The 25,620-nt window shown below is 45.9% G+C and overlaps 2 long non-coding RNA genes across 4 annotated transcripts; one reads left to right on the top strand and one right to left on the bottom strand.

Moving 5' to 3' along the window:
- The first annotated feature begins 1,028 nt into the window (after window positions 1-1,028).
- Window positions 1,029-3,851, top strand: LOC131812724 (uncharacterized). The gene is made up of 3 exons (XR_009346455.1): window positions 1,029-1,117; window positions 1,625-1,732; window positions 3,696-3,851. It is a non-coding gene; the product is annotated as an uncharacterized LOC131812724 (long non-coding RNA).
- A 27-nt stretch (window positions 3,852-3,878) lies between these two features.
- LOC131812723 (uncharacterized) lies at window positions 3,879-17,228 on the bottom strand. Of its 3 annotated transcripts, none has more exons than XR_009346454.1 (4): window positions 17,065-17,228; window positions 14,305-14,413; window positions 13,315-13,462; window positions 3,879-3,974 (listed from the first exon to the last, which is right to left on the bottom strand). It is a non-coding gene; the product is annotated as an uncharacterized LOC131812723 (long non-coding RNA). The 3 variants fall into 3 exon arrangements; XR_009346453.1 differs by lacking the exon at window positions 3,879-3,974 and adding an exon at window positions 5,356-5,661; XR_009346452.1 differs by lacking the exon at window positions 3,879-3,974 and adding an exon at window positions 6,686-7,269.
- Window positions 17,229-25,620: the final 8,392 nt, after the last annotated feature.

Genomic DNA, 25,620 nt, shown 5'->3' on the forward strand with positions numbered 1-25,620 from the left:
TACTTCGTCTTCATGCAATAGTCCAATGAAAGAGAAGTCAAATGACTGCCCACGTGCTTATGGAGAAACTACTAGTTTCAGGGCATCAGCAAAATAAATAATACCCAGTCCTTGTTTCTCACAATGTCTCTCCTTTGAATCACACTATTTCAAAATATGGTCTCAGCTAGATCAGAAGAAAAGCCTTCCTTGTGATTTGCACCAAGAAATAAGGCAGAAGCAATTAGACTTCGATTGGAAATAGGAGACATTCACAGAGGGATATTTTTTCAACAAATGAAACTTCAGACAATTGTCGGGTCGTGCAGGTGCAGCCCAGCAGCATCGGAAGCTAGGCGGGGCCGGAAGCTGGGCAGGGCCCTCAGGCAGGCCCATCCTGAGAGCCTGGACCATCATTAGCTCCCTGGCCCCCTGGTCTCAGGTAAGATATTTAGCTTCTCAGTCTCCTCTTCTGTAAAATGGGGAGAGAAAGACCTCGCAGAGCCACGGTGAGGATAAATGAGAACACACACCGAAGCTTCGAGTTTGGCTATTTGTAGGCATGGCACAGTGGTTTCTTTACCCTTTTAATTGAAGAAATTAAAAAAAAAAAAAAAAAGGCAGTTTGATGGTGAAACGTTTAGTTTGTTTGTATCCTCCTTTCTAAGAAGGGCATAATACCAGCCTGACATTTTGGAACTGATACCTCCCTCTCCTCGGAGAGCACAGCTCTTATTTCAGAGCATAATCCGCTGGTTTCCCAGGTCACACGGGCCAGAGGCAGAGCAGTCCCAGGAAGATCACAGGGACGGAACAGACATGGCCCCTGCTTGTACTGAGGGAAGTACCCTCCCTTTACCCCTCCAGACAGGGGTCTGGAGTTTGCATCACAAGGGGCCTGGTGGCCATGGTGAGCAACAGTGATCTAGGCAGAGTTTTGTGTGGGGTAGTGTTCCATTAGATTCCATTGTTATGGAACAATCACTGACGTTGGAAACCAGAAGGAAAGTAGTTAAATCTTTCGGAGGGAATTGTGGGTATCCTGAAAAGAGTCGATGGTGGCCTGGACAGGATGGTGGTGGGAGTTGATGGGGGCAGTTTTGTAGAGCTTAGGTGCCTCATTCACGAGATAAAATCGGTAGGAACTTGAAGATGGGCTGTATGGACAGGGGATGGAGGGGCATGTAGACGCAAAGGGAAGGAGGGTCTTAGGGAGAGTGCTATGATTCTACATAGTGAAGTGGCTGGGGGGCGAAAGGGGTGGGATTCACCCAAGGCTTCGGGATGTGGTTAGACCATGAGTTCCATTTTGCTTATGTTAACCTTGGGGTGCCATTGAGAAATGCAAGGGGGAGTTAAGGAGATATTTAGATATGTGGGTCTGGCGCCGAGCGAAGGCTGGCTGGAGATATATTATTGGAGGAGGTCCCTAGGAACAGACCCTGAGATGAGGAGTCATGTGTCCGTTACTTGTTAAGTGCTCCTGGGAAACCAGAAAGGGAAGGAGGGGAGGGGGTTAGGTAAGAGCAGGAAAGCAGCAGCAGCTAAGAAAGACTGTGATCCAGGACAACTCGCTGGAGAGGGCAGGAGTCAGCCTGATCTCCAAGGGGAACTCTGCAACAGTAAGTTACATCTCAACCCACAGAGAAGAACTTGCACTGTGGGGGGTGTACACAAGCCTGGGCTTTCTCCCCCTTTGACCTGAGACATAGCGGCTCTCACAGCTTGAGCACCACCCTCTGAAGAGCTGCAGGTATGCTGACAACACACCACACCTGAGCATAGGAAACCCTAAAATGGGATCCTCAGCCCACTGGGCGCAGTGCTGGGCCGGCTAAGCTTACTTAGGGAGAGCGACCGAGAAAAGAGTGGGCATGACCATGTGCTGAGGAGAAGAGAAGCTTATGAAGGAGACCAGGAAGGACGGTTGTTTCACAGCTACCCGGCAAAGGATGAGGGCTGTGCTAGTACTATTATCTCCACTTTACGGATGAGAAACTCGAGGCTGGGGGAGCTTTAAGCACCAGTCAGATTAAGAGGAGAGTTAGGACTTGAACACACGTCCCCAGACCTGAAGCTTAGAGCTCCTTCAAATGCAACAATAGAAGGTTTTCCGGGGACTAAGGGCCCCAGCATTTGAGGGAGCTGGTCCTTTTTTGAAGGGGTTTACAGATGCTCATATTCATGATGAAACATGTGCCTCTTTGGACTCAGAACCAGGGAAGAAAGAAGAGGAAGGGAAGCTACTTTTTCAGCGAAACTAAGAATCTCCTGCTTGGGGCATTATGTCTTTGAAGGCCCCAGGATTATGATTTTGCACATGTGGTGGAGGGGTTTAAACACTCAGCCCAAGATCATGACCTTGAACAGAGAGCAGCCTGCTGGTGGGGGCAGGGAGGGGGGTATGAAGTCTGGAGCCACCGCACCCCCACCCCAGGAGGGACAAGAGGGTGTGAGGAGTACTTAGTGGGGAGGGCTCTCAGCTGCCCAGAGCACAGTGTACAGTGTACCAAGACCCTCACTTGATTTTCTGACTCTGGGGAAGCTGGTGTTGACTTTGTCCATTAAGCAGGCTTGCCGGATGTCTGCTGACCCCAGGTCCTTTGCCCCGTGAGGAAGCCCCACCGCCTCAGAGATCAGCAGGGTGTGCTAGTTCCCAGGGCTTCCCCCTTCCAGAGGGAGGGTGTCTGGGGTGGAGTGGGCTCCGGGCTGGGACTCAGGGCCATGCCTGCGAGACCCAGAGCATGACCCTCTATTTGCCAAGTCTCTGGCATGAGGGGCAGTGAGGAAAATTGGAAGTAGTAATACCTGCCCCCTGAATTGCCTGGGATTAATTAGGAGACAGATAATACACAGTGTGTGCCTAGGATGAAAATGAGTTATAGTCTCGTTATTAATGTAGCTGGAAGGATGATTCGCTTAGACAAAACAAGGCCACTGCGCGAGAAGCCAGAGGTCTTCAGATGTCCTCACAGGGCAACTTAAGGGAGCGGCCTACGGGTATATTTGCGAGGGATTCCCGCTCATTTACTGGAGGGCGCAAGCCAGCAAACCAAAGCTGTCTGGCCCCGTCAAGTAAATAAAACGCGAAGACTGAGCACGACGCTCATGTTTATTTTTTTGTTCCTTAAGGAAAATATTTTCCATAGAGCTGGACACTAACGTGAAAAGTAAAAAGGGGGTGGGGAGAGGAGAAACCCCAAACCGATATAAATTAGAAGCAAACTAGTGTTCATTTCCTGTGGAGGAATTTTCTATTTTTTAATGGAGTTACTGTGGCTTTTTATTTCGGTATGAAGGTGAAGAGTCAAAGCATGAGGATTTAAGGCTTCCAAGTGTGTGTTGTTCTATGAACAGACCCTTAAATTTGCCAGCACGCCCTAGGCGCTGCTCCTGCATAACCAATATCTTCCTGCCAGGGCCAAGGCTGAGGGCCCTTTGACTCCCCTGGAAGTTATGCAGGGAGAAGGGGAGTGTCAGGAATGCAGGATTAGGCCCCATAATTGAGGCTGTCATTAGCTGAAGAGGCAGGCGGGTTTGTGAGCCTTTCCAAGTTTGCATTTATTATGGTATGAAGATATGGCTCCTTTGGTATAAAGAGGGTGGGGGGGGGATTTCTGCAAGTCGGCAATATTTTCTTCTCTCTCTCTCTCTGTCTTTTTTTTTTCCCCCTAAGTTGGCTGGTTCTGTAACATTCATTATGCTTTTCTTAATAGATCCCAGAAATGCTGAAATCGTCCTTTAGAGGAAGCATTCACTTGAAACAACAAAAGATTAGAGAAACCTTAAAAATGCTGGATTTTCTTTACCTTTTGAGGAAGGCCAGCTGGAACCTTCTGAAATTATTCCTATCCAGTGTGCAGCCACAAACAGTACTGATGGTGAGGATAAAATATCATTTTTGTAAATTGCATGTGGATACAGCAGTGCCACTTAATCAGATGCTCCTTAGCGGATGGTGGGAACAGAGACCACGGCCAAGACCTAGGAGACTGCTGCGGCACAAAGAGGCCCGGATTAAGATTCAGAAGAGAGCAAATGGCCCGCGATCATTCTGGCACGTACTTGAATGTAACATTCTAGGAACACCCATTTTTTAAAATTAATTATTTTTTAAACTGTAGTAAAATATAAATAACGTCAAATGTATCATTTAATCAAGTTTAAGTGCACAATTAAATGACATTCAGAACATTCACATTTTTGTACAATCCTCGCCACTCGTCTACCTCCTGAACTTTTCCATCTTCCTCAGCTGAAATTCTGGACTTCCCCCGAGCCCCTGGTGACCACCCTTCTATTTTGTCTGCATGAATTCAGCTACTCCAGGTACCTCAAAGAAGCGGATTCCTACAGTTTCTGTCCTTTTGCTTCTGGCTTGTTTTACTTACCATAATGTCTCAATGGCTTGTCCAGGTTATAGCTTGTATCAGAAGGCCTTTTCTTCTTAAGGCTGAATAATGTTCCACTATATGTATATACCACATTTTGCTTATCTGCTCATTCATAATATATATATTAATATATATTCATTAATGCATATTAGGATTGCCTGTACTTTTTGGCTATAATGCTGCTATGAACCTGGGTTTACAGATAGCTCTTCGAGACACCAATTTCATTTGTTTTGGGTATGTACGGAGATGTGTCATTTCTGGATCAAGTGGTAATTCTTGTTCTGATTTTTTGAGGACCTGCCCTGTGCTTTCGATCGTCACTGCACTATTTTACATTCCCGCCAACTGTGTACAAGGGTTGCAGTTTCTATCTTCACCAACACACAATTTTCTGTTGTTGTTTTAAAGATTTTTATTTATTTGACAGAGAGAGACACAATGAGAGAGAACACAAGCAGGGGGAGTAGGAGAGGGAGAAGAAGGCTCCTCGCAGAGCAGGGAGCCCGATGAGGGGCTTGATCCCAGGATCCCAGAGACACTCAACGACGTAACACCTAATGACTGAGCCACCAGGCATCCCTGTAGTTGTTTTTAATTGTAGCTATCCTAATGGGTGTAAGGTGAAGCCTCATTGTGGTTTTGACTTGCTTTTCCCTAATGATTCAGGATGTTGAGCATCTTCTCATGTGCTCGTGTACAAACATCTGTTTGAGTTCCCCCTTCTAATTATTTGGGGGGATGTACCTAGAAGTGAAAATGCACACCACTCCAACATCGAAGCAGGCGCCATAGAGACTTGCTGGGCAACACCGTGTCCCCTGGCCCATCGGCATCCCAGGTCGAGTGGGTGACTACAGATTCTCAACAGGGCAATGAAGCTGTCATTAACCAACATTACTAGAGCTAGAGGATCTTCTGGTTAATGGAGGGTTAATTAGACTTCTCCATTTTGGTTCCAATCATTGTTGCTGAAATTCTTCCCAAAATATTTTAGTCTATTTCCACATGACTTACACAGCCTCTCCTAGGGTTTTTTCTTTATCTTGGAGGAATACTATTGGATGACCACCTGGGAACTAGCTTCTTAGTGCACTCTCCTGGAGATTTAGATTAGAAGGTATCAGACATGTCCAGTGATGTTATAAACCGAATGGTAACTGTTGTGTAGGACGGTGAACTCTGGGTGAGTTAAACTTTCAGAGATGTGGTTTCGGAAAAGATGTTCTGTAGTTCTCCTTTTTGGCAGTCACTGGAGAGCAGGGCCTGTTGTCTATTAAGGCCACTCCTAGTTCATGAAAATAAAACCATGTCAACTGCAAATAAAAGAATGTTTATCTTTCTATTCCCTATGGAGGGAGTTGGAGGGTCCAGGCTGGGAATGTGTCTTATCCAAATGCGATAGCATATCATAGATGTTTCAATGGAAAAAAAGAAAAAAAATGTGTTTGAATTCATCTGTGTTTCACTTCACTGGAAATTGTGAGTTAGGCTAGATGCTGTATTTATTCATTACGGTACCCCTGGCACTGGCCCAATGCCAGGCACCCAGCAAGTGATCAATAGCTGTGTATTGAAGGCATCAGTGTGGCCTCTTTCCTTAAGAGCCTGCCTGATTACATCTCTCTGTCATGAAGTGTTAAGGTAACAGTTCCCTGACAACACTGAGATAGAACATTCTACTGGCCCGGCTGGCTCCCAGCTGCTACTAGTGCAGACAGGCCCACTCTTCACCCCCACTCATGACCATTCCTTTAATTACATGGGGAACTTCTCTTTTTTCTTCTTTTTTGGGGGGAAACAGAGATAGAAAGGAGGCAGTAGGGAAAGGAAGAGTGCTAGAATGGCAGGAACAACTTTTTTGAATATGTTATGGTGGACAGGATTTGAACCCATGGCTAGAGGGATGAGAGCCAGAGTGTGAGAGAATTGTTCTCCTAGGAATGTCTGTGAGACTCAGGGCACAAAGGCAGCTCTAGGGGAGCCAGGGCAGGAGAGGAAGGCAGTGTGGGCACCTCAGCCCTTGGAAGTCCATTGACAGATTGTAGGTTGAGGCAAACTCCTTGGACTCCCCAAAGAAAAAGGAGGAACAATTTAAAGATTCCTACCCAAATATATGTGGGATTCACAATCACAGCTCTGTGTATGTGTGCACATGTGTGTGCATGTCATTAAATGCCAGTTGGTGACACATGGGAGAATATTTATTTGTGCTCCAAATTTCTACCTTTTTACTTATAAGCAACTAAACCCTAGACAGATACCCATGTAGGCAGTAAATGAATAAAGGCCAACAAAATCCATATGCAAAAGTCATCTATTATTCAAATTGATTTATCCACAACCTGATATAAATATGGTCCTTGTGTGAAATAAGAAACTTAGGGTTGAATAATAGTAATAGTAAGAAGGAGGAGGAGGAGGAGGAGAAGGAGAGCTCTGCCCCTCTATAGTGTTCTCTATGTATAAGGCTGATTCCAAGCACTTTATGTATTTCAATTAATTTGTCCTTCCAATAGTCCTAGGAGACAAGTCTTATTCTGTCCTCTACAGATGTGGAAACTGAGGTAAGGGAAGTTAATTAACTTGGCCAAAACACACAGGCAGCTTGTGGCAGAGTTGGGATTCAAACTTAAGAAATTGGGCTTCAGAGTTTGACATTTCATTGATCATTCTTCACGTAAAGAAAAAGACGACTTTTAATCCTGAATCTAGTTTGGAATACATTTAGCTGCAAGTAACAGAACAATCTAACAGCAGCTTCAACAAAACTGGGTTTAACAAGAAGTCTGCAGTTTGCTTGGATGGCTCAGTGATGTCAGGACTGATGCGTCTGTTTCATCCTGACCCTTTTTCTCATGCTCCCAAGAAGACTGCCCAACTGGAGATGTCATGTCTGTATTCAAGACAGAAATGGGGGTTTGGGTGGGGAGCAGTGTCAGTAAAGCAGAAGTGTTCCCAGAAGCCTTAGTGGACTTACACTGCCACCTCATCAGAGGAACCAAATGACCACCCGTCCTCACAAAGCAGCTGGGAAAAGTCAAAGTCAGCCTCTCCAGCTGTTTCAGTGAAGGGATGTGTAAGAAAAGGAGTTGGAAATAGACGTTGAGTTATTAAAAAAAAATACTCACCACACTCCTCAGTGAGAGGAGGTGAGGAAATCTAGACAGACAGGAGGAGGAGACAACAGCTCTGATGGAAGAGGCTGGCAAGTCCCCATCTCTACTCCAGCTGGTGTGTCCCCTGGATTTCTTCTTTTGCCTTGTCTGCTCTCAGACTTGTGATTGTACCGGAACCACTCATCTCCCCACAGACACTGGTTTGGCTGCATGATGGCTCAATGTCGGGATGTTTTAGTAATGTGACCATAGCGCACTGTGACATGATGTGGTCTTGAGATGTTGCGACCAGAACCAGTCTGGCTGGCTGAGCCATGTCTCAATCCCACAGAATTTGTCGAGGGTTCTGGCACCAGCTTGGAGTGTCAGAAGAGTTCTGCAGAGAGCTTTCTGAATCTGTCCCTCCTCATTACAATTAAGATGCTCAAGGGCAGGGCCTGGGTCTCACTGGTCTGTCTTCCTTTTTCTGCTCCCTTCCCCACCCCCACCCCTGAGACTGCAACAGTCCCGAGCTCATCGATGGGTCTCAATAAATACTTGATGGGTAGACTCACATTCCTGGTGACTGGTCAAAGATGTGTCACTTGTTATGAAGTGTGCCAAGAAAGTCACTTACTCATTTGTCCAGTAAGCACTTTTGTGATTTAATCTGTGAACCAATTACTTCAATACAGCTTCCAGAAATAGAGTTCTCCATCCTTTGAAGTGAGTTAATTGTCAGCCGATATTTTATCTGTGTTCGTTCATCTGACAGACAACTAGTGAGGGCTTCCAAAGTCTCAGGCACACTGCTAGGCACAGAGGGACACAGAGAAAGAGGTAATGCTGCCCCACCCCAACCTCCGGACTCAGAGGGGAGAGGGCTAGACAGGCATGTCAGCAAATTGACTGGGGCTCTGAAAAGGACTACATCAAAGCACTGTGGGTTCACAGGGGGAGGGTGACTCAAGACAGCAAGGGGTTGCAGGGTTGTGCAACTGGATTGGCTACGGGAGTCTCCCTCCTTAGACATTCCAAGATGACTGCCAGCTTGGTTTCACTAACGGGGCCGGGGGAGGGGAGGCATGACCCTGTGTGGCTTCCTCCCTCATTGGGTTCACTAGTGAGTGCATACTTCTCCCTGGAGACCAGCTTCACACATGCTCTGCATATTGGCTCTTTTCACAAACAGGACAAAGGAAAACATGAAGGAGAAAGTAAGGCTGAGGTTTGGGAAGCCAGAAGGCCGGGAGTCTTCTCCGAATGAAGGTGGCAGCTTGAATCTTTTTCATTCTTCCAAGGCTAGAACGTGCGCTTTCATTTTGGGGGATGGAACAGGGTGAGATCTGGAGGATGTTTGCGGGGCGCTCTCTCTGCAAGGTAGCTCAGATGAGGTAATCTGAGGGCAGGGCAAATGCTACCCAACTCTCTTCACCAAAAGGTCAATTAAGGAAACAAAACTACCAGAGTATTTTCAAAGGTCTTTTACTCCCCCTTTCAAAGGAAAACAGCTCTATGGAGTCTTCCGGGAAAACAAGTATATTCTTGCAACTTCGATGACCCACTTATGAGAATATTGGAACAGCAGTGAAAAAAAGACAAAGATACTTTTGTAGCCTCTAAAGGGTCAATATCAGAGCATAGTCGAGGCTTAGCAGCAAAAAGGGCAGCTTTGTGATCTTTTATTATGAAATAAGATTAGAGGCCATAGCACAGACTGGGGGAGGAGGGGGCCGGTGTGGAGCGGGTGACCCCAAGACTTCAGTCTGGAGCATCCGTCCCACACCACAGTGAGTGCCGGACTTAGGGAGCTAGGGTTAAGCCCCAAGCTCAGAGGGACGTTTCCAAACTGGCTCTGTCTGAAGCAGTTTTTGCAAAATAAAATTTGGACCTCTTGCTCTCCTTCAATTCTTAGTGTGTGTCCACAGACCAGATTTGTAAAATCTGGAAGTGGGAAAGCAAGTATGTAATCCCTGGTAATTCCGCATCCAAGAATCTCACCGAATATATCATATGCCACCTCATTAATGCCTGTTCCTGCCTGTGAATCTCTGGCCATTCCAGATACCAGTCAGTCCTATTTTACAGATGCGGAAGTCGAGGGAGAGAAAACAAAGCACCTTCATGGAGAATTAGTCATCAACAGAAACCAAGAGCTCTGAGTGTCCTGGCTTCCAGTCCTTGGCTCTGGCAGCAACACTGGGCTCCCTTTTCTTCTCGTGGGAACAACTGCTAACACTTCGGCTTTGACTTTCACTTACAGGGCTGATGAAAAAATTACCATTTGCTGAGAAGGCAGTGAAATGCCGACTTCTCACCCTTTGGTCAAGGCGACTTCCTTGAAAGTGCTTTAAAGTAGATTGATGGAATCCAGATCCAGCCATCTTGTCTCCATTGAAATGGCGGCTCATCCACAAAGAACCTCTCCCCCCACCCTCACCAAAAAGCAAAACCAAAAAGGCTATCCTGCATTCCCTGTTTCTTTGATTGAATTGATCCTTCTTTAAAATGCTTATTGAATTTGTTGGCCAATTTAATTAAAAGAGTTAAAAGAGTGAACTTCTCCTGTGGAAGAATTGTGCCCATGCCTTACTTGTGATGGCTCTTAAATGACAGAAAATGCATGGAGCTGGCTTGGGGGCCAAAGAAGTCAAATAGAATTCTTTCCTAAAGCACACACTTGTCTCCCAAGGTGACCCCTCCTCCCCCCGACCCGGTACCTCGAAGCCCCCAGACAGTGGATGCCAATAGAGAGTGAAGAGGGGAATTTAGACATTTTTAGACATAGCTGGGAGGCTGCCTGGTTCGTGTGGAGCTAGTCATACCCAAAATATGTCTCATAGGCAACAACTAGAACTTGGCCTGGGAATCAAAGGGGGTGTACCGCTTTGGGTATAAGAAACTTAGAAATAAGCAGAGATTTAAAAAAGGGTCAGAACACCAGCTCTAAGAAACTACCATCTTTTTCCATGGAGTTTTCCCTTGCCTATCAAATACTACTGAATAACAGTTAATATTTTTGCATAATATTTTATACCAGACTTGTGGCTCAGCTTTTACACACAGTATCTCACTTAATCGTTACCACAAGCACATGAGATGGGAACTCTTATTATACATTATCTTTTATAGAAGAGGAAATGAGGTGCTTGTAAGGAATCTGGGCAGGACTTGAACCCTCATCTGTCCAACTCCAGAAACCACACACTGAACTGTCTCTGCACCTTGTCAATATTAATTAAATCCTTGCAATGACAGTCCCCTTCTCGTGGGATTACAACCACCTAAGCCCTCCAAGATTGCTGCAAGGGAGACAGTCTTGGTTTTTGTCGTGGACAGCGGCATGAAAAGGTGATCCATTTCATCAGCCAAAGCGTAAGAGAGAGACCCTGAATTAAGACATTTCTGCTGATGGAGGGGAAGAAAGAGTTCTGGAGAAAGGAGGGTCTCCGTTTGAGAGAAACCCTATGAGAGCTCAGGGCTTGGAGAGTAAGAGTTGGGAATGAGAGAGGGAACGGCCTCGGGCAAAAGACAATAAAACTTGATTTTAGTTCCAGGCGGAGGAGGCAACTTGCCTTAAAAGAGAAAGGAGGGGCTGGGAGAGAGAGGGTAGTGAATAGAGAGGGAAGACAGTGTGTTCAGGTGCTCTTTTTTTTTTTAAAGACATTCCCTCAAGTCGGCTATAGTTAAAAGTGAAGGGACAGAGGAGGTCAGATAGAAACAAAGTGCAAAGGGAGAATTGAAGGGCGCTCAGAGAACAGAAGGTAAAAGATCACAGGAGAGGTAGGAAGAAAGCCAGAGGTAACACAAAGCCCCAGGGAAGCGGCGTGGCAGTGGAGGAGCCCAGTTTAATCAGCTTCGCCTAAGGCGGCCACAGCTAAATAAAGAATGCCGGACGCGGGAGACTGGCCATTCTGGAAAGGCAAGGGTCAGTGGTGGCTTCGGTGCCTACGTGGCAGCAAAGGGACAAAGGGGAAGAGACCACGGAGCCTGGGTTCTAAGAGGGAAGAAACAAGAGCGACCAAGAAAATGATGAGGGGACAGAGGCGGAGAACTGTTTTGTCCCTAAGGGGTGTTCAGTGGCCAGAAGTGGCTGACAGGAGGGGACAGTGAAGGCAGCAATGACCACGGGAGGCAGAGGAAAGTCTGGGGCAATCATAAAGTGGATATTTAGATGCATCTCTGAAAACTGAAATTCACTGTGGCTGTAAATTGTGAACAAATCTGCCCCAGGCATGTACAGCTTTGTTCCATCTGGCCAGCTCAGGGCTGACCACAGAAAGATGTGATTTGGTCGTTTGAGTGCCCAAAAGCCAGCCTAAATCTGCCGCAACCTGTTCGTGAGTTGGCTTTATGATGGAGGAGGCAGGCAGCCGGGAGGAGGCACTTGATGGACATGTGTGAATGAAAGAAAAAAATAAACACTGTAAGAAATGGCTCTCTTAAAAAAAAAAAAAAAAAAAGAAGAGTCCATTTTTCAAAAGGTAAGAGCCCAGCTAACTCAGTTTTGGAGCTGAGTGAAATCAGGTGGAATGTGTAAGTTCTTGGTCAGCCAGGCCTGGGGTTGAAGCCTCGTCCTACCACCTTGGAATTGAATTTTGGCACATTGTGTCCTTTCCTGGGCTGCCTCTGCAGAAAAGTCACCCTCACAGGTTATCATGGGTGGGTTTTGTGGCGAGAGGGAAAGCATCCAGAGAAGGTCGGGCAAGTTACCGGGGTCCTCTCTTAGCTGCAGAAGTGATAGGGAGACACAAGGGCAGACTCAGAGAGCAAACTTCCTAGAGACAGATCTTACGATGTGGTTGAGTCATGAAAACTCTAATTTCAGAGCCTTCCCTCTTTGTATACAACCATGTCTTGTTTCAAAACAAGAGGCACCAAATTTTAGGAAATCTGAGAGTAGGGGATTCTGTGATAATAACGTAAGGTCAACCATGGAAAAAATAAGCTTATCATGGTATATTTATTAAATATTGCAATGACTCCTACCTACCCATCTACCTACTGACCTACCTACCGACCTACCTACCGTGCCTGGGACACTTGGCAAACTGAGAGGTCCCTATCACTGCCTTTTAAATATGCAAGTCTGAGCTTCTGTAGTGCAAGGAAAGTCAATTTTATATCTGCTTTTAGTGCCACATTCAGACTGTGAAAGCGGCCGTTTAGAAAACCTTTAGGTAAATATTTGAAATATTCTAAAACTGACATTCTGAATGATATTCTGATACCACTTCAATAATGTTTTATAAAATTCAGGGGAAAAATAGAATTAAGTAAATTTGAACTTTCCCTTTGCCGAGGCAGTTAAAGGCCGTACTATTTGCATATTCTAATGTGGGATCACTGTAGCTCAAGGTACAAAGCTTCCAAAGAAACTGTCCCTAGCAGGCCAACAGTGCAGGCGCCATTAACCTTTGGCCTTTCATCTGCATAAGACAAAAATCAAAGTCGCTGCTTTTCAAAGTGGCTCCTGTGTAACCACTCTGTGCAGCCCATGCTTTCCAGAACAGTCTTTGGAAGCACAATTAGAAGGTTTAAAAAGCAGAAACAAAAGCTCCATCCTATTTACACATTTAAAGTAAAGGTCATTCTCAGAAACTGGGCTTCCCAGATTTCTCCCCTTGAAATCCCTTAAGATATGTAATACCAACATAAAGGGAATCACAAATCCAGTTTTCAGAAAATGGCATTAAATATAGATTTAAACTTTGACCTTTAGTCCCAAGTGAGAGGACAAAAAATTCTCTTTACAGTGAAGGGCATGTTGCTACTAAGCTTCAATGAGTAGGAGAGAACCTGCCTGGTAGGAGCCAGGATTAAGAAGCACCAAATCGATTTACCTCCAATGCAGGTGTGCTGCAAATCCGCTGGGTCCGGACGTAGCGCGTGATTGGGCCAGGCTCATTTATATTCTAGAGTTTGTAGAAGTAGCTTCTGGGAAACGGGGGGTCTTCTTGGCCTGGGGAATTGACGTTTCCACGGCAATATCTGAAATGCATTCCGAGTGAGCAGGAATAAGAGATGGAATACGCAGGGTCTCCCACTCCACATTAGGGTCATGAGAATAGTGGGAAATCCGTGGGTAGCAGAGTGACGAATTGGGCAAACAGGGAAATCATGGAGACCCAGAGCATTCATATTTTTACATCCCTTATTACCCTGATTGCTCTGCAGGTGCTGACCAGGGCCCCAGGCTGATGACCCGCTCTGTAGCTCATCTCCCTGCTACATCATTGGCAAGTGGATATTGGGGCCCGGGTGGGGGAGGGGGTGCGTGACGGACAATGGGAAATGGAGCTTATGGGAGAGAGGGACTATTGGTTCTGTGCATACCCAGAGGCAAAAGAAGAAAATTTCCCCGACTGTGGAATTTGCTAGAACAATTAGGAAAGTGGAGATAAACAGGAATGATGAGTACCGGACTGGGGTCCGTTCGTTTTGCTCTTAACTAGGTAAGTGAGCTCATGATGACTACATAGCACAATTATTCATTTCTTGGTCTCTGCCACCAGACGGTCATCTTTAGTTAGCAAACCCAATCTTGCCTATTTTCCATCAGTGCCTGACTTATACGGGGCGCTCAGCAAATGTTTGTTGATTGGATAAGTGAGGGAAAGAAGAAAATTCTTTGTTGGGAGGGTCCCAGTGCAACTCTTTCACTTTAAAGATGAAGCAATTGAAACCCGGAGAGCAGAGGTCCCACTGCTTGTTGGTGTTAGAATGAACAAGGATAATGGGAATGATGATCATGGTAACAGTTAACAATCAAGTACCTCAACCGTGCTAACTGCCCATGTTGGTGATTTCTTGGTTCTCAGCTCCATACTCACCTTGCTATTTTCCCTTCTATGTCCAGTGCTTGGCAGCCAAAAAACTACATTTCCCAGACCTCCTTGTCAGCTTCTGGTAGGTCCTATCATTGACAAGCACTCACAGAATCTTGGGAAATGGGAACAAGGGAGAAGTTATTATGTTAGCATTTATCTAATTAATTAAGTTGTCTGTGGCAGCAGGTGGTGGCAGCAGCAGGCTGTGGAAGGTGACCGCAGGGTTCTGGGACATGGTTGGTGAGTGGCGACACCTGTGGGTTTGTTGGGCTCTCTCAGCCCTGCAAGGGCACCATCTCCTGGTTTCCTCAGCACGGCAGCAATGGTGGCCCCCGCAGCCTCAGGAGACAGGAGTTTGTGAGCTGTAGGTAACTCCATGTCCCTTTTGGTGTCTCCTGTCCTAGACGGAAGTGTCTTCCTGCAGTTACTGATTTCTCTCTGGGTAACACTGTCTTCCTGGTTTGGCTCCAACAGCCCTTCTAAAACATTAGTACCAGTTTCTGGTATTACGTCCCCCACTACTGAAATACCCACAGTGTTTTCTGTGGATGTTCTCGTCTTCTCACAGAAACCTATGAGTTGTGAATCAATGGAACTATGCACCTATTTTACAGATGAGGAGACGAGGCTAACGGATACTGAGAGACTTGCCCAAGAGCACAGAGTGAGGTGGTGGTACAGCCGGGACACAAACCACATCTGTCTTCTGCCTAAATTGATGCACTGAACTCTGTCCTCAAGGTACCCTGTTACCTCGATGGGATTATTTTACTGAGGTCATTTGGGTGCCTGGCAATGGGGTCTTCCACCTCTGTGCTGTGTAAGAGTGATTTACTGGACTCTCTTCTAGAGTATTATAGAACATACTTTCTCCAGGATGCTTGTTTCCTTGCCCTTCTGATCTAAGCCTCATGATGAAGTTATTTCCTTCATTAAAAACTTTACAGTGGGGCACCCGGGTACCTCAGTTGGTTAAGCATCTGATTCTTGGTTTAGGCTTAGGTCTTGATCTCAGGGTCCTGGGATTCAGCCCCCAAGTTGGGCTCCATGCTCATCGGGAGTCTGCTTGAGATTCTCTCTCTCCCTCTGCCCCTCCCCCCTGCCCATATTCTCTCTCTCTAAAATCTTAAAAAAAAAAAAAAAACTTTATAAGGACTAGTGTATCTTTTAACAGCAGAAGTAGCTAAGGGTCTGGGGCTGTTGGCAGAAGCCAGGAGGTTACCTGGAGTAAGGATTTGGAGAAGAGAAGGGAAAAGAGTGAATGGGCCCAGTGTTATTAAATAGCAGATGGAGCCCCTACACTGTCAGGACAACATTGAGGGCCCTGGCCCCTGGCTTTGGTGAAGACCAACCAGAGGATGGAGGATTAGAGGAATTTTTTTCCCATAAATGCCTTAGAATGGTGCCTGGCTTATCACAAGCACTCAATTATTATCAGCTTAAAAGTAGGCCATGAGACCAGGGACTGGAGGAGATACCAAGGCAAATCAGAGCCAGCTCAGCCTTTGGGGATATTCAGCCAAGAGGGGCTGAGGCGAGTGCACATCTGAACTGGGAGGGAAGGGCTGGAAGGCAGCACAGGCATCCTGAGAGGGTTCTGGGGACCCAAAGGGGTCAATGCAGGCTCTGGGCTTTGAGTAGGCTCTTTAAGGAGGGTGAGATGTAAAGCAGTGGCAGTGGGGGAGGAAAGCACAATTTCTGGGCAAAGAAACTATACACAGAGGTATTTTCAAATTAAAGTCTCAAATCTCGTGGGTGATTTTCATGAAGCTCTCCCACCTTCCTTCTAAAGGTCTGAGAACAGTTTCTGTGAACCCCCAGGGCCTCCAGGAGCTGCTCAGAGTTGAAATGTCCTCTACAAAAACCAAGTTCAAGGACCAATCTGGCCTTTTCCACATCTTTTCCAATCTTCTCTATCTCTCCTCAACCACTGCTTGCCTCCCCCAGCCCCTAGACCCCAGGACTTATTCCTTCCAGGGGCTCAGCAGAGAGCCTTCATTGCACCCTCCCTGACATCCAGACCCTTTGTCCCTGGGCCTGCTCCTTTAGGCTCCTGCTATTGGACCAGACAGCAATTTTGATGGACTCACCTGAAGTAAGATGTCAATGGCTGTTGTAACTTAAAAATGTTCCCTCTCAAGAGTGTCTGTATTTTAACACTGGCCCTCGGCACTTCATCGAAAGGACTAACGTGGAGTTTCAAATGATAGGTCCTAGAACTTACATCAGTTAAAAGTGGATTTGGCTGCCATGGTTTAAACAAGGAAAGGTGTTGTAGGAATGTACACACACACACACACTCACACATGCGTACATGCACACACAGAGGCTGTTGATGCATCTGTTCAAGGAGAGCAAAATATGCCACTTTGGCATATGGGTTATTTTGAGATGATGGCAATGAAGACCCAGCAGACTCAGGAACAACTTCCATCTCTCCCTTAACGACCTAAAAAAATTTGGATAGGGAGTCTGGCCCAGCAAGAGAAATACCACCAGAAAACTTTCTATCTGAAAGACCTATCTGTATGGCAGGACAGACATCTAATTACTAAACATCTGTTGTTCTCCTCCTCCGGTGAATCGCCCTTCTTCCCCTTCGAGGGCCCAGGCCCTGAGCCCATTCCCCAGCTCAGGATGGCATATTAGCCTCAACCGCCCTCGAATCTCATATCTTTGTGGCTCCCGAATGGACAAAATTACACTTGTCTTTCTCTGTTAACCTGTCTTATGGTAATTTAATTATTAGACGGACCAACAAACCTGGAAGGGAGGAAGGGAAAATGTTCCGCCCCTGCAAGGGCTTAGTATGGCGGCTCTGTAAGGTCACACCCCGGCCCGCTCATCCTCTTCCTCTCTTCCGGCTCCCTCCCCAGGCTGGCAAGATGGCTGCTGCTGCTTGAAGCACCGCAGAGGTTAAGGAGCAATAGGAAGAAGGCAGAAGGGGAAGACGCAAAGCGGCTCCCGCCCCAGGGGCTCTGCCTCTATCTCATTGGTCAGAACCAAGTCACATGATCAGTCTCCAGCTAGCTGCAAGGGAGGCAAGGAAGTGATCTTCATGTTTTCTCTCTCTCTCTTTTAATAATTGGACAGAGTGACACTCAAAAACAAAATCCAAGTTCTTTTAGTCCGTAGAAAAGGAAAATAGATGCGGAGTTGGCAACAGGAGAGTCTTCCAGGGCTGGAGAGGCTTTCAAGGGCATTTTGTCCTGCTTTCTTTGTCTCTGGAGAAGGTATAGCATCAAATGCAGAGAAGCGCGGCTTGGAGCTGAGCAGAACCATACCAAGCACCCTGGCCTCTAACCCCCCTGACCGCTGTGCACTTTATTGTGCTGTTTTTCACCTAAAGCCAGGCAGTTTAGGGCGCATGTGCTAAAGCCAGGCAGCGGACGGCACCCTTTCCGGCAGTGCCACCCACTCTTCCCATTGCATAAGGTAGCCCCTGCTTCCTTCGGGTACAGTTAGAAAGTCTTCATTTTTAAATTTTTTAAAAACATTTCAACCCTGTTTAAGTGTACAGTTCAGTGCTATTAAGGGCCTTGACCACGTGGTGCAACCATCCCCACGATCCCATTGTTTATTTTTCATTGCTAATCCAATGCTGGTTTCCTTAGGTGTGGGGTTCAGAGGTGGGGATTTGAAATAAGGGTAATGAAATTTTAATTCATTCAAAAATACAAAATATTTTTACTTTTCAAAGTGTTAACAGCTTAAAAGCACATGTATTTTCTGCCCGGAAACATGTGGTTTCTTATCTGGATTATTTATCCCCCTTCCAATAAACGTTGCTCCATGCTACTCTCTTGCACAGAGAGCCAGCATCAGGGCTCTGAGCTGCTCCATCTTTTATTCAAAGGGCATCAGTATCAATCCCCTTGGTTTGTACTCTGAGTCTACAAATAAATTATTTCCTTTGTATGTTACCGTGGCCATTTTGTGATTTTGGACAGATGAACACTCCTCCGGATTTCTAGTCCCTGTGAATTGGGTCAAAACCAGAAACAAGGAGGAGACATTTGGGGGTAGAAAGACAGTCCCCAGCCCACAAACAACCTTCCAGTCTTGGAAAGATTCCCACAGCGTTTCCCAGGCAGAATAGCCAGTCCTGTAACTTCAGTAGACCATGGAACTCTGGAGGGAGACAACTGGTGCAATTTCCATCTCTTGAAACATTTAAAATGTATCTGATCAAAGGGGGAGAAAATTAACCACAGTGTAGGAAGCTGGCAAGGGGACGGACAAGATGACCTAATTTGCCTTTCCCATTACTAATTTCAGTAGCAGTCTTCTCTGGGACTTTCACACTGAAATTCCAAGGCAAGAGCACCTCAATGGGATTCTCATGGCTGTGAGAATGACAATCAGGACTTGTGATTTCTGAAGCATCTGCTGTTGTATCCTTGGGGGTTTAGCATGGAACTAAATTCTCCTCAGATAGATACATTGGGCCCCATTCTTATCTACATAATAACTATGGAGAAATTTTCCCTTTGGGTTTCAAAGGACGTGAGTTTGGTCTATCAAAGTTGGGGCTATGCAATGAATTCATTACTCACTGAAATAAAAATCAACACAAATATATCTTTGCCTTAAGAAAAAAAAAAAAAAACCCACACCACTTAGTTGCTTTACCAACCTCTGGATTCAATTAATTTTTAACATGGAAGTAAAGTTCCCTTTTATTTTTTTCTTCCTTTCAAGCCAGACATTTATTTTTAACAAGGGATGAAATCATCTGAGAACAAAACGGGACATCTGTTACTTTATATCTGTTTATTTTTAAGTACTTAAATCTGAGTTTGATTTCACACAATTTTGACATTGTTGCTTCATTAATAATCCTTACGTAATTGCGACCTCAGAGGGCGCCCTGTGATTGCAGCATTCACTTCTCATTAGTGGAGAGTCTGATAGGAAAGCCAGAGTTGCCCTGGGATGGGAGGGATTTCCATGTTCAAAGTTGCTCTCAACCCTGACCTCAGCAACAGCAGGAAACCACCTCAGAAATCACAAGGAGAAGGCCTCGAACGGAGCCCAACTTCAGTAAGCAATGGACTATAGTCCGTTGTTAACATTTGCATGGTCCCATTTTTTGGGAGTTGTTGGTTGGACAACCTAGAGGCAGCAGCTGTTGCAAGAGAAATGCAAGATTGTGTACACTTGCACACAATTAACACGTACACATGTGTGCACACCAATGTGTTGGAGCAAAGAGACCATCTTACCCATCTTCGAAGGGTAGCACAGGTTGGTGGGACAACTAGGGGGGTGTCTAAAGGAATGGGCCAAGACATATGTGTGAGAGCCTCACAGAGAGAGGCTTCTGTGGCCATAGTGGGCCTGGCCAAAGGGACAGCCTAATACCTGTGGCTGAGGATCAAGGTGTGGGGCTCAGAGATGGGTTGAAATGAGGGCAGTGGAATTTTTAATTGGTTTGCTCATTTATAGACCAAATACTCCATAACCTCTATGCAAAGCATTGCATATATATTGGTAAATAGATTGTCCTTCTGAAGGTTGCAGATCCGTGTGCTATGAGAAGGAATGGCCAAGGGGCCTAACTGAGCTCAAGGGGGCCACAGAAGGATACTCAAAGAGGTAAAATGTGGGTTGAGACCTGAAGGATGAGAAGGAGTTGAATATGGGGAGGGGGAGGGGGAGGGAACTCAAGCTCATGGAAGGGAAGGAGATCCGCTTATTGGAGGAATGGAAAGGAGGCCAGTGTGGCTAGAGTGCTGTGAGAAAGAGGAGTGAAAAGAGGGAGAAGGGAGAAGGTGGAAAATAAAAAGGGAATCATGCCTGGTCTCATAGGCTGAGGGGAGGTGCTTGGATTTAACTGTATGCATAAGGAAAACGATACATGCATAGTTTTAAGCAGGTGAGTGATACAGTGTGGCTTATGTGAGCAGAAAGGGAGAGATTAATTTCATAGGCTGTTGTCATGGTTCAGAAAGGTGGCAGTGGAGGAAGTGGGAAGGGGGCGCATTAGGAAAATCTTTAGGGAACGCTGATGGGCTGGATATGGGGTGTGACAGGGGAGGAGGAGTCAGGACTCTCCTGAGAGTTCCTGGCTCAAGTATCTGGGTGAACGGAGGTGTGAGGTGGGAAATGTGAGCTGGGGCAGGGAAACAGCTTGTTGGAGGAGGGTTGGGATGGGGAATCAGCCATTCCATTTGGGACATCTAGCTTTGACATGTCAAGTTGGCAGTTGAGTATTTGAGTCTGAAGTTTTCCTAGGAGAGGTCTGGCTTGGAGGTATAAATATAGAGCTGTTGGCAAGTAGATGGTTTTTAAACCAAGACAATGACTGATGTTAACAAGATTTTGAATACAAGTAGGTAAGCGTTGTGCTGGCTAGAGGTTCTCCATGGAAGAGGGAAAGGTGCTTATATTTACTTATATTTAATATTTAATATTTTAATATTTAATATTGGGGGGATATTTTAAAGGAAATTATAGACATGATATTTTACCCCTAAGTTTCTTAGTATTCCAAAAAAAAAAAAAAAAATCAGGACCTCTTTCTACTTAAGCACAATCCCAGGAAACATTTATGGTCCTCAACTCAGTGCTCTTTTCTCATGCCCAGCACTGTCCATTTATATTTTTCTTTAATCCTTACAAGAACTTTTTGAATAAGATGTGATCAGCCCATCCTACCAACGAAGACACTGCAGCTCAGCAGTGTAGTAAATCACCCAAAACCAGGTATCTAGAAACTTGTAAAGCCAAGACCCAAACCTAAGTATGACAGACTCTAAAGCTTTCCTCCCATCCCGCCTTAGCTGCATGCCGATGCCTGGAAACCCCTCTTTTTTTTTTTTTTTAAAGATTTTATTTATTTGATAGAGAGAGATCACAAGTAGGTAGAGAGGCAGGCAGAGAGAGAGGAGGAAGCAGGCTCCCCGCCGAGCAGAGAGCCTGATGCGGGGCTCGATCCCAGGACACTGGGATCATGACCTGAGCCGAAGGCAGAGGCTTTAACCCACTGAACCACCCAGGTGCCCCCCTGGAAACCCATCTTAATGGAAGGCATATGATCCTTCTATCCTTCACTTGGCTTCTATTTCTCAGAGAACTGTCCTCTCTTTTGAGCATTTGATCCCATGATTCCCATTCTTTGCTACATTGGGGGACTGTGTTCTCCTTTGGCCAGCCTGCAGTGGACTATTCTCTAAAGGCATGGGGGTCCATGAGGAATCTGGCTACAGCCTATCAACCCAATTATCATAGATTTGAAAAGCCAACTTTCATTCTGGCCAGCATGCATGGGGTGAGGACTCTGCTGATCCCTCGGAATTTGGCAAACAAGTGGTGGTTGAATGAGGGGCATAATTGTAGTGACCATTCTGCTTTCTGCGGTCACATCAGTGCCTGATGCTCCCAGGTCTGCTCACCAGAAGAAAGCCTGAGGTTGTGCCCCTGGACACGCTGCCCCCAACTTCCTGCAAACCATGACCTGGGAAGCTATGGGGTGGGGGCAGTTGACTCAGATACATGCCAGTTCTACTTTCCCCAGGAAGGGTGTGTTCTCGGCCCACTGCTGCCATCATCCTTATTGTAGATGATGCAGAATTTACATGTAGAGGGGCCTCTATCATTCAAAGGAGGTATATGTATTCCAGAGCCATCCTGGTGGCCTCCCGATCACTCCCCAATCCCTAACCCTGCTTTATTTTTATTTATAACATTTATCATCATCTGCTATAAAAGCATTTGTTGAATAATGATTGAAACAATCCTAGAGCGTCCTAGACATCTAAATATTAACCTGGTGAGTCCAAAATAGCCCATAACAGACTTTTGTCCACTCTCCTCTACAAAGCTCTGAAATACTTTCTTGTCCCACAAATCTCAGCAAACAAAAAGAAGACAATGATGAAAGAAAAAACAGGAAGGAAGAAGGAAGGAAGGAAGGAAGGAAGGAAGGAAGGAGAAAGGAAGGGAGAGAGGAAACAAGGTGAGAACAAATACAGAAAACGTGGGAACACACTAGAGGGAGCCATGTTCAGAGCAAAATGGAGACCCTGGGCTAGTTTCTAAGACCTCGAGGTGGGGCACGGGAAAGTTGCCTTCCTCCGAAGCCAGAAACCTAAAGGAACTGGAGCTTTCCATCATCAAGTTATTCCAGGCTGGCTTAGAGGTCTGGGGAGGACATTCAGGCGCTCTGAAATACAGTGATAATCAAGAGAAAGAGGGAGTCTTAAATTGAGGATGGAGAGCAATATACTCAGGTTAATGGAAGCACTAGCAATATTAAATGAAATTGCTCTACCACTTCTTCATAAGACGACACTGGGGAGCCTGCTCTTTGCATAAGCAGGGAGGGTCCTGGGATTTAGTGGGAGGGCGGAGGAGTTGGGGAATCAGTCATGCAGCAACCATTACAGTTCATGGGAGCCCGGCTCACAACCCCTTGGCGCACCTGCTGCATATTTACTCAGGCCCACGCAGGAGCCAGGCAAATTTGGGCAGGATTTCAAGGGAGCCTGGAGCCAGGGGAGCCTGCTTTAGTCCAATTAAATGAAGCAGTATCAGGTGGAAAGTAATTCTGAGTATTCACCATTATAGGGAGTTTTGTGTTTAAGCCCCTCTGTGGACCTTCTTTTAATGAAGAACTAAACTGCGGGGTCTGGAGGTGGGCAGGAGGAACTGCTCTAACTCACAGAGCTGAATCCAGCCCCAAGGAAGGCAGACAGAGGCCTGCAGAGTCTCCTGAGGGCGGCATCTTCCAGGTCCCCTGGCACTCCCTCTCGCACCCTGGGACCCCTCTGTAGGTATGTCATTTCTGCTTGGTAAAGATGCTAGGGAGACTTCACCAGGCCCCAGGGGTCAAAGAACTTGTATATGAATGATTGCAGGTGGATCCAGCGCCCTGAAATCTTTGGGGGGTCTTCTTTCTGCTTCCTGCCTTTCTCTCTTCCTTCCCCTGTGTTGGTCTTCAGAGGCAGCAGAAGCAGAAAGAATGAAGATGAGCAAAGGATCAAAAGTCTTATGTAAGAGTATTAGGGAAAAACAAGCACACTAGGGAAGGTAATAAACAAAAGAGGAGGAGGGTACGGTTCATGAGTTCCGACAGCACAGAGAGGATGTCGCTTTCAAACTGTTGAAGCTACTGATTGGAGAAACCCCACTATCGGTAGACATTTATGGAGGACTTGAAGGAAACCAAATGTTGTGCTCCATCAGGGGGCCCAGGCCAAGGACAGAGGCCATAGAGAGAACCACAAAACAGGGCTGGGCCTGTCCAGCAACTCTTGATGGCAGTGCACTGAAAATATTTGTCAAGTCGAAGAGACAAAACATAAATATGTGAAATGAAACAACTGGGCCTAATTGGACACCATAAACAACAGAGACCCTATTTCAGACCCTAATTCTTCTTTGACCACCACAGTCCTCTGGGTATATTCAAGCATACTGCCCTGTCTGCTACCCTCAGGACTCTCCAGCCCTGGACACCACACGTATTGAGAGCAGAACCAGCTACAGAAAGGTGCGGTGTAGGTCCGCCTCTGATTTCCAACATGCACCAGTGACTCTAAAACATGCCAGTGATAAAATTGGTCTTCTTTTCCCCCAACCTCCCTCCCCGCCACCCCAGATTCTTTTGCTGGTCTAAGGCAAAGGATTCAGGCAGTTACTGTTGGGTTTTGATTGAATGTGTATATTGCATGTATAATATATAGATGGGCAAACACACTGGCACATTTTCATTGAATAAATATTGTATTCTATGTGGAAGCTAATTCAGAAATCTTTGGCTACAGAGTCTCCCATACAGGTGGACACACATTCATGTTCCTTTTGGAGGGAAATTCTTTTTTTTTTTTTTTTAAAGATTTCATTTATTTATTTGACAGACAGAGATCATAAGTAGGCAGAGAGGCAGGCAGTGAGAGAGGGAGAAGCAGGCTCCCCGCTGAGCAGAGAGCCCAATGTGGGGGTCGATTCCAGGACCCTGAGATCATGACCTGAGCTGAAGGCAGAGGCTTTACCCCACTGAGCCACCCAGTGAGCTACCTGAAATTCTTGCAGGTAGGGCTCATTTGAGTTCACGCTGGCTACAGTTGATGTCTTCAGCTCCTGTGATGGAACATGTAAACCTGCATTTCAACACTAGATGAAAAACACCAGTCCTGATAAGAGACTGTACGGATGCAACAAGGACAGGTGGGGTGCACTGACTATTATTTTATATGGCCTCTTAGAGTTTTGTTTTCAAAATCCAAGACAGAGAGGGGTGCCTGGGTGGCTCATTCCATTAAACCTTTGTCTTTGCCTCAGGTCATGATCCCAGGGTTCTCAGTTCAAGTCCCACTTCAGGCTCTCTGCTCAGCAGGGAGCCTGCTTCTCCTTCTCCCTCTGCTGCTCCCTCTGCTTGTGCTCTCTCTCTCAAGTAAATAAATAAGATCTTAAAAAAGAATTCCAAGACAGTGAAACAGGGTGCTGACTGTGAGGTGTCATATTTTTGTTTAATATGTCATAAATTTTAGTGCATGCCTGAAATATTTTGCTGACTCTATCTTGTAACACTGAGATCTCCTCCTGTAAAACTGCTAATTTTTAGTTTAAAACCGAATACCAAATAGAGGTAACTGTTACTGAATATGACAACTGATTCCTAAAAATAGATGTCATGGCACAGGGGAGGGGTTGCTAATGAATTCCCCTGCTCTGTATGCCAAATACACCAGGGACGGCACTGCTTTCCAGAGAATCTAGAACCTGTCCTGAAAGGGTTAGGGCCTCCACTCATGACCTGGCTATTTCTTGGGTTAGTAGTTTCCATGTTCTCATATCAAGGCAATTCGGGTCCTTCCCTAATCCCACTCTGTGTCTACCTTTCTTCTTTCTATTCCCAGACATGTTCTACTCTGAACCCCTTTCTAGTTTCCCTTTCCTATATTCTCACAAAAAGAATTTGGGAAAACAGAATTGACTACCCCCTCCTCCCCCCCCCCCCGCCGCCTTAAGACTGCTACTTGTTTTACCCTCTTCTGTTTACAGATTTCTGGCTTCGCATTAGTTCTGTGGTATCTCTAAAGGAAGACAACCCAGGAAAGGGTGCCCTTGGAAAGAGTACAGATCAGTAGATTTGAAGGAACTGCCCCCCCACGCCCCAATTAGAAAACTGATCATAACAATTGCTTAAGAAGTCCACCTATTTAAGGACTGAAAAATATGAGTCATGTTCAGGGGATTTATCAGAAGTATCAAAAGAAGACATGTGGGACTGATTTCCAAAATAGGGAAGCATTATTTCCCTGGAAGTCATCCAGGGAAAACATACAACTGGGAATTTCAACATTTTGCAAG

Source organism: Mustela lutreola, chromosome 12, assembly GCF_030435805.1.
Source record: "Mustela lutreola isolate mMusLut2 chromosome 12, mMusLut2.pri, whole genome shotgun sequence".
NCBI classification, from domain to species: Eukaryota; Metazoa; Chordata; class Mammalia; order Carnivora; family Mustelidae; genus Mustela; species Mustela lutreola.